Source organism: Paroedura picta, chromosome 7 (assembly GCF_049243985.1).
Source record: "Paroedura picta isolate Pp20150507F chromosome 7, Ppicta_v3.0, whole genome shotgun sequence".
NCBI lineage: Eukaryota > Metazoa > Chordata > Lepidosauria > Squamata > Gekkonidae > Paroedura > Paroedura picta.
In genome coordinates, this window is record NC_135375.1 from 115,055,391 (window position 1) to 115,063,648 (window position 8,258).

Below are 8,258 nucleotides of genomic sequence, written 5' to 3' on the forward strand. Positions count from 1 at the left end.
GAGATTATCGCCCCTTGTGGTACCCACAAGGAAGTACAAAGGGGTCTGATAACTCTTCCCCCACTTCCCCCCATCCTCTGTGACCGGTTCGTAAGAAAGGAGGTCAGCCACTGCAAGGCTGTTCCTCCAATTCCTGTGTCCCCAAGGCGGTGTGCCAATAACTCATGATCGACCGTATCAAATGCGGCCAATAGATCTAATAAAACGAGAATGGCTGATCCAGCTGGCATCGGAGATCATCCATCAGAGTGACCAGCACAGTCTCCACCCCATGGCCAGGATACGGGCAAAACATTATCCATACTTTTGAGAAAAAGAGAACTACTTTGGATATACCAACTGGACTCTTTCACACATGGCCTGAATGAGAAGGACTGGATGTCAGCATTTTAATATCTGTAAAATTGTATTTCAAAATGCATATTGCTTGACTAGGTATGGTGATTCATCTTTATCATAGTTCTCACACACACATACGCATTCTTTTGCTGGACTTCAGCGTTAGTCCACAGATACTAGCAGATGCAACGACAGCTGGATTGCAGCAGCCCCATAAAGGTAAAGGTATCCCCTGTGCAAGCATCGGGTCATGTCTGAGCCTTGGGGTGATGCCCTCCAGCGTTTTCATGGCAGACTCAATACGGGGTGGTTTGCCAGTGCCTTCCCCAGTCGTTTTACCCCCCATTTTACCGACCTCGGAAGGATGGAAGGCTGAGTCAACCTTGAGCCGGCTGCTGGGATTGAACTCCCAGCCTCATGGGCAGAGCTTTCAGACACCATTCTGTGCCACAAGAGACTTTTCACAGCCCCATAGGTTGGTATAAATAGTTTCCTCCCCATTGCTTCACAAAGTTTTTTGCTGACACACATGAGATGCACTCTCTGTTCAGAGGAAAACAGTAGTTGAGGTATGTATGGACAGGCCATATATATGGACATATTTACATTTAAATTTTGAATTGTGGTCTTATATTTACATTATTTTTATAGAGTGGTGTTCCTAGATATCACATATCTAAGATATGTGATATCTTAGAAAGATATCACATATCTTTTTGGTGCTCCAAAAAGAAATATTATACCAGCATTTATTGGGGCTACACCTAACAGTAAGTCACCACTTGTGTTTGAACAGCTTACACAGAAAATATATTAGACTTTTGCTTTTTAATATTTGCTCATTCTAACATGTTCCTATATTTATTTTTCCAGGATTTCCCTTCACCACACAGCTATACTTTATAATTAGTTTTAGATAAGAGGGCATTATTCAGTAATATTGACCACTGAGAAAGACCCAGTAGGGTCAAAACACATTCGGTCTATTCATGTGCATTTAGATCTGTATAGTTTTTTAATATGGTTTTTACTTTGTTTTTAACCCATTATTGGTGCACTCTGTGTTTGCTACTTCTCCCAATTTAGTATCATCTGCAAATTTAATAAGCTCCCCCTCTATTCCTTCATCCAAATCATTTATGAATGTGTTGAAGAACACAGGGCCCAGGACAGATCCCAGGGGCACTCCACTTGTCACTCCTCTCCAGGAAGATGACAAACCATTTACAAGCTGTCACAAACCTTATGTGAGTCGTGCTGCAACGTCCTTTCTAAATCTCCAACATGGCAAACACCATGATTCGGGCGTTTAGCCAAAAGTTAGTTTATTGAATAAAAGACACAGGCAAATCACTCTGCCAAGGTAGGTCACTTGACTGTGACCTAGAGACTAGCAGGCTGGGGGATGCTGTCCAAATAGCTACAGCAGAGCTACACAAATCTACTTGTTTACCATTTCAAAGCTGCTGGGAGAGAGCACACAAATCCCCACTTCCAGGAGGAAGCGGGTGGGGGGGGGGTTGAAAGGTGGCAGCAACCTAAGGGGATCAGAAGGAAAAGAAGTATCCACCCACCAAGAAGAGACCCCTTCCCCTCTTCACGGCAGCTTGGGACGGGGCTTGGTTGGCTGAACCTCATGAACTCTGTGCACTAATCTGGGTGCTGATACATCTTCAGTGTCCACCCATTCATTTGCAGCATGTGGGAAACCTTTCCAGGAGATAGAGTACTGCAACCGCCCCTGGCGTTCATGAGAGTCCAAAATGTCAGAGAGTTCGTAGTGAGTCTCTTCCCCCACCATCACTGGGAGGTGGTGGTGAAACATCCGGGGGCCACTTGTCAAGGGGCGGTGCTGGCTTCAGGAAGCTAATGTGAAAAACTGGGTGTCCCTTGCAGAAGGAGGGGGGGAGATCTACAGTAGCTGCTACAGTGTTCACCATTTCCAGGATTTTAAAAGGTTCCACATAGCAATAGTTCAATTTCTTACAGAGGCATTGGTTCTTCAGATGCTTAATGGAGATGAACAGGTCTAGGAGACCTCTTTAAGTCTGCCCACCTTTTGTAGTCCTGTTTGGCCCCCACAGGGGATTCCAGTACCTCCGGCCAGGAATCACAGATACGCAAAACCCACTCCTCCACTCTGGTTGGAATAGCATCCTGGTTCCCTGGAGTGCCGGGAAGGGGCATGGAGAATACTCATAAATCAACTCAAACAGGGTTCACCCCATGCTGGAATGGGGGACGTAGTTATATGCAAATTCAGCCAGGGACAGGAGCGATACCCAGGGCCATTTCGCACGGCTTCAAAATAGCACAATGGTTGCTAATTGAAAACGCTACTAATTTGCCTTAACGCACGACGTCGCAGACAATCTGCAACACTCCTGAAACCAATCAGCAAAAAGCGCTTCGTTGTAGCGCTTTTAGGGGAATCCAGAAAAGTGGATTCACCCTCCGGATAGCGATACACTCCTGCAACCAATCTGCAACACTAGCGCTAAAGACCTGTGCGTTACCATTGTTGCGGGTTCTTCAAAGTCCCTCTTCCTGAGCCTGTCCTCCAAACTTCCGGCGAAGCGATCGCCATTTTTTTTTCTCCGAGCGAGCGGGGATAAACGCACCAGCGAGCCTCTTTCTGTTTAGAGGCTTCCCTGGCTTCAGTCCTTCACCTTTAGTCACTAAGCACAAACCACATAAAAGCCCGTTTGCTGAAATAAAGTCCCTTTATTTTTTACACATTAATTCAGCCGAAAATCGGGCCCGTGAGAGGGGGGGGGATTTTTTTTTTATCACTCGAGGCAGCGTGCCAACGATCATACAATCAAACGACAGCTCACATTAGGCAGCTGGATGGGTCTCTCCGTTGCAATGAATCTACCTAGATTCGTTGCTATGGGTCTGTTTTTTTTTTTTTTTAAACCTTTCTTAAAGGGAAATGGGCTGTTTGGGAGCATGCTAACGGCTGCCCATTGGCTGCTTGACGGCCAGGGGCGGGACGAGCTTGGCAATAGCGCTTCCTTTCTAGCGATTTCTGCCGAGACCGGAAGCCTGTGGGAAACGCTAAAAAACGCAACTGATTCCACTACAAAGGCAGGTATGCATAACGACGAATTCCACTATTTTAAATGGCGATTTTTCATTCCGCAAACAATTTGCAACAAAGATCCCCGTGCGTAAAGGCCCCCAGTCATCCTGTGGGTAGTTTATGAAGTAGCGGAGATACTGCTCCAAGATCTGATTGACTCTAGTTGCTGGGTAGTAGGCTGAACTGAGCCCCTGCTCCACCCCCGCCAATTTCAGCAGGGCCCTCCAGAACCGGGCAGTGAATTGGGACCCCCTGTCCGATAAAATCTTGCTTGGGAACGCGTGGAGTTTCAGAATGTGCTGAACAAACAGTTCAGCCAGGTGGGGGGCCATGGGCAGGGAAGCACAAGGCATGAAGTGTGCCAGTTTGGAGAACAGATCCTCTACCACCCAGATTACAGTCTTACCATTGCTTGGGGGAAGGTCAATGCTAAAATCCATGGATATGTATAAATATGTTGAACAACACAGGGCCCAGGAAAAAGCCCACTTTTCACTTCTCTCCAAGATGACGAACCATTTACAAGCACCCTTTGGGTGTGATCTGTCAACCAGTTTTCAAGCCACTTAACAGGAATAGGATCCATTCCACATTTTACCAACTCGTCAATAAGAATGTCAAGTGGAACCCTATCAAAAGTATTCCTGAAATCAAGATAAACTATGTCCACAGCATTCCCGTGATCCAGCAAGGTAGTAACATTCTCAAAAAAAGGACAAAGGGTTAGTTTGACATGTCTTGTTCTTGAGAAAGCCAACCATCCACTCTACCTGCTCAAGGACTGTTTTATTTGTTCTAAAATTTTGCCAGCTATAGATGTCAAGCTGATGGGTTGGTAGTTACCCGGATCCTCCTTTTCCCCCTTCTTAAAGATGGGAACAACATTTTCCTGCCTCCAGTCTCCTGGCACTTCACCTCTTCTCCAATGGTCAAAAATAATGGACCACTAGGTCCCGTCTATCTAAGAACTTTGTAATCTGTTCTAGGAGCTTCTCATCCAAGTCCTCTGCCTGGTCTCGTGGTCTATAACAGACCCCCACCATAACACCACTATTATTTCCTACTCCTTTTTTTTACCCAAAAACTCTCAGTTGAACTCTTATGCTCAGACACATGTATTTCTTTACAAGTATATACATTCTTAATATATAGTGCTACCCCTCCCCCGTCCTTTATTTGTCTGTTCCTTTTAAATAATCCTATTATTCCAGTTGTGAGTTATCCTACCAGGTTTCTCTAATGACTATTAGATCATAGTCTAGTTCCTTTATCAGGACTTCTAGTTCATCCTACTTGTTTCCCATATTCTGTGCATTAGTGTAGACACATCGTAATCCTTCATACGAGCATCCCAGGCTTTTAGTTTTTGAACTTTCCTGTAAGTTAATAGTTCCTTGCATCTGTGCCATTCCCTTTAAATCTGTGGTGTTCCCATCTAGAGTTAACATCATTGAACTAGGCTTTGAAAGTACGTAGAAGAGCCTCATCACAATAATGTGACCCATGGTCCAAAAACCCAGACTTTTCCCAATGACACCAATGATTCAGCCAGTCATTTCTCTGCATTATTTTTCTTTCCCTTCCTAATCCTCTGCCATTAACAGGAAGAACCAATGAAGAACCAATGAAAACACAACCTGCACTCCCAAGTCCTTCACTCCCCCTCCCCCAAGGCCACGTAGTCTCATTTGTTCCCACCTGCATGAGAAGGAAGGGATATCTGTCCTTGGGCATTACAAGTTTTTCCACCCCTTCCTTGACATCCTTGATTCTTGCGCCAGGTAGACAGCATCCCTCCTGATACAACAAGTCCAGTGAACACACTTTGGCTTTTACTCCTCTCAGTAGGGAATCCTCAGTTGGAAGCACATGTCTCCTAGTCCTAATTTGTTGGGGAGCACAAGTGCGAGTTCTCATCTGCAGGGGCCTGTGAAACATCTTCTGAGCTTTGAGGGAGTTGGGGGAATAGCCCTTCTTCCTGTGGCCCAGAGTCACTATCTACAGGCAGCTCATGGAAACGATTCCTGAGAATCAGAGGGGCAGAACATCTCCTTATTTTTCGATACACCTGGGCAACATTCTTCCATCTGCTGTCCTTTTGGAGTGGGCTCTCCTCTCATTGGTGAGACCCCTTTCCCACCTCTCCCAATTGCCCCTCTGATGGAAGCCCTGAGAATTCAGCCAGGGGAAAGGAGGAGGGGCAGGGCCCTAGTTGCCCTCCTGCAGGACCCCCAGCAGGCAAGCCCTCTCCTGCGAAGAGCTTGTGGCCCAGACTCTGGTTGCTCCGCTCAGCCTTGTCGGTGAGCTCCGGCTGTGACAACATCACTTGCTCCAACTTCTGAGGGTCTCGCCCTGCAGCAGCTGCCTCGTAGCCCCAGTCGCCTCCCTCTTCCTCGGGCGTTGTCTGCCCGTCCTCCTCACCCTCGTCCTCCTCAGTGGGAAAGAGAGAATGACCAAAAGTGCCGGAAGACGGTGTGTGGAAGGCCAAGCTGCCAACTAATGCAAATCAGCTAATGCTGATCCTCTACCCGAAGGAGTCTCAAAGTGGCTTCCACCCAGGCAAAGAACAGATAAAACAACAACACTCCAGCAGCCCCCACTCTCCTGCAACCTATATGCCCTCACTGTATGCAGTCTTTTTTTGAGTGCAGTCTTGAAGATGAGACCCTTCTGAGTGAACAGGCATCCTTGTGTGTGTTTATCCCAGAGCCTCACACCAGGCAATCCCACAGCATCTCTTCCAAGTTGGCTTCCCGGAGTTGCAAGGAGAAGGTGTGGCAGCTGGCAATTTCCTCTGGTTGTGGATCGAGTGCTCCCACAGGTGGAGGAGCATCCCTTTGAGGCCAGCCATCTCAACATCGGGTCCAGGGTGAGCTTGAATGTGGCCGGTCTGCAGGGGCATAGGAATATGGCTCTTTTCCTCTTGCCATCAGAGACACTGTGCGCGATGAGATAGCACTGAAGGTGCTTCTCATAGGAGGCCCATCTAGCTGGGAGGTTGGGGTCAAAAGACTCAGGGCCATTTCGCACGGGGATCTTTGTTGCAAATTGGTCACTGAATGAAAAATCGCCATTTAAAATAGTGGAATTCGTCGTTTTGCATACCTGGCTTTGTAGTGGAATCAGTTGCGTTTTTTAGCGTTTCCCACAGGCTTCCGGTCTCGGCAGAAATCGCTAGAAAGGAAGCGCTATTGCCAAGCTCGTCCCGCCCCTGGCCGTCAAGCAGCCAATGGGCAGCCGTTAGCATGCTCCCAAACAGCCCCTTTCCCTTTAAGAAAGGTTTTTTTAAAAAAAAAACACACCCATTGTAACGAATCTGAGTAGATTCGTTGCAATGGAGAGACCCATCCAGCTGCCTGGGGTGTTTGAGCTGTCGTTTGATTGTTTGATCGTTAACACGCTGGCTCCGTTTGATTGTTTGATCGTTAACACGCTGGCTCCGAGTGGAAAAAAAAAAATCCCCCCCCTCTCACGCCCGATTTTCGGCTGAATGGAATGTGTGAAACTGAAGGTCACTTAGTGACTGAAGGGGAGGGACTGAAGCCGGGGAAGCCTCTGTTTGAGCTGTCATTTGATCGTGGCCATGCTGCCTCCGAGTGGAAAAAAAAAATCCCCCCTCCCCCCCCCCCACGGGCGCGATTTTCAGCCGAAACAGTGTGAAAAATAAAGGGAAAATACATCAGCAAACGGGCTTCTGCGGGCTTCTTGTGCTTAGTGACTAAACTGCTCTGAGGAGGGACTGCAGCCTGGGAAGCCTCACTGGCTAAACGGAGGCTCGCCGGTGCGTTGATCTCCACTCGCTCGGGGAAAAAAAAATGGCGATCGCTTCGCCGGAAGTTTGGAGGACAGGCTCAGGAGGAGGGACTTTGAAGAACCCACAACAATGGTAACGCACAGGTCTTTAGCGCTACTGTTGCAGATTGGTTGCAGGAGTGTATCGCTATCCGGAGGGTGAATCCACTTTTCTGGATTCCCCTGAAAGCGCCACAACGAAGCGCTTTTTGCTGATTGGTTTCAGGATTGTTGCAGATTGTCTACGACGTCGTGGGTTATGGCAAATTAGTAGCGTTTCCAATTAGCAACCATTGTGCTATTTTGAAGCCGTGCGAAATGGCCCTCAATCTGGTCCATGGTGACCATCACTTCCATTGGTGTCTGAGCCTGCTCTCCAGTGCCAACCATTTCCTCTGGAGCAGGGGTAGTCAACCTGTGGTCCTCTAGATGTCCATAGACTACAATTCCCATGAGCCTCTGACAGAGTTTGCTGGGAATTGTAGTCATGGGAATTGTAGTCCATGAACATCTGGAGGACCACAGTTTGACTACCCCTGCTCTGGAGGGCCAACAATAGGACATAGAGACTGAATCCTTCACCTGATGTTGCCTCCTGGTGCTGGAATTCAGAGCCTTAGTACTAATCAGGACCCACCCTGTTTAGCTTCTGAGAGCTAAGAAAACTGAGCTAGCCTGGACCAGGTTTACTACCCTGCTATATGGAACAACTAGAGGCAAGGATTGTTTCATTCAGGAAAATGGGCTTCCTGCGCTGTGGCCTTCTTAGGTGCCTTTCACCTGGTTTCAGCTCATTGACCCACCAGGGGTCAGGCAGAGGTCTTTCGGGTGGAGGGGAGGGGGAACTGGAGTGGCCCAGCGGATGAACAGGGCCATTGGGGCTGGCCCTCAGGCTGCAGCACTGGGGAATGTGGCTGGGCCTTCCCCCTCCCCCACTGTCCCATGTGCAGAAGGCAGTGCCAGCACCGGAGCAGCCTAGCCAGTCAGCAGGGCTGCCAGAGCCTGCCCTCCACTTGTGGCACCACCGAGCAAGGCTGGTGGT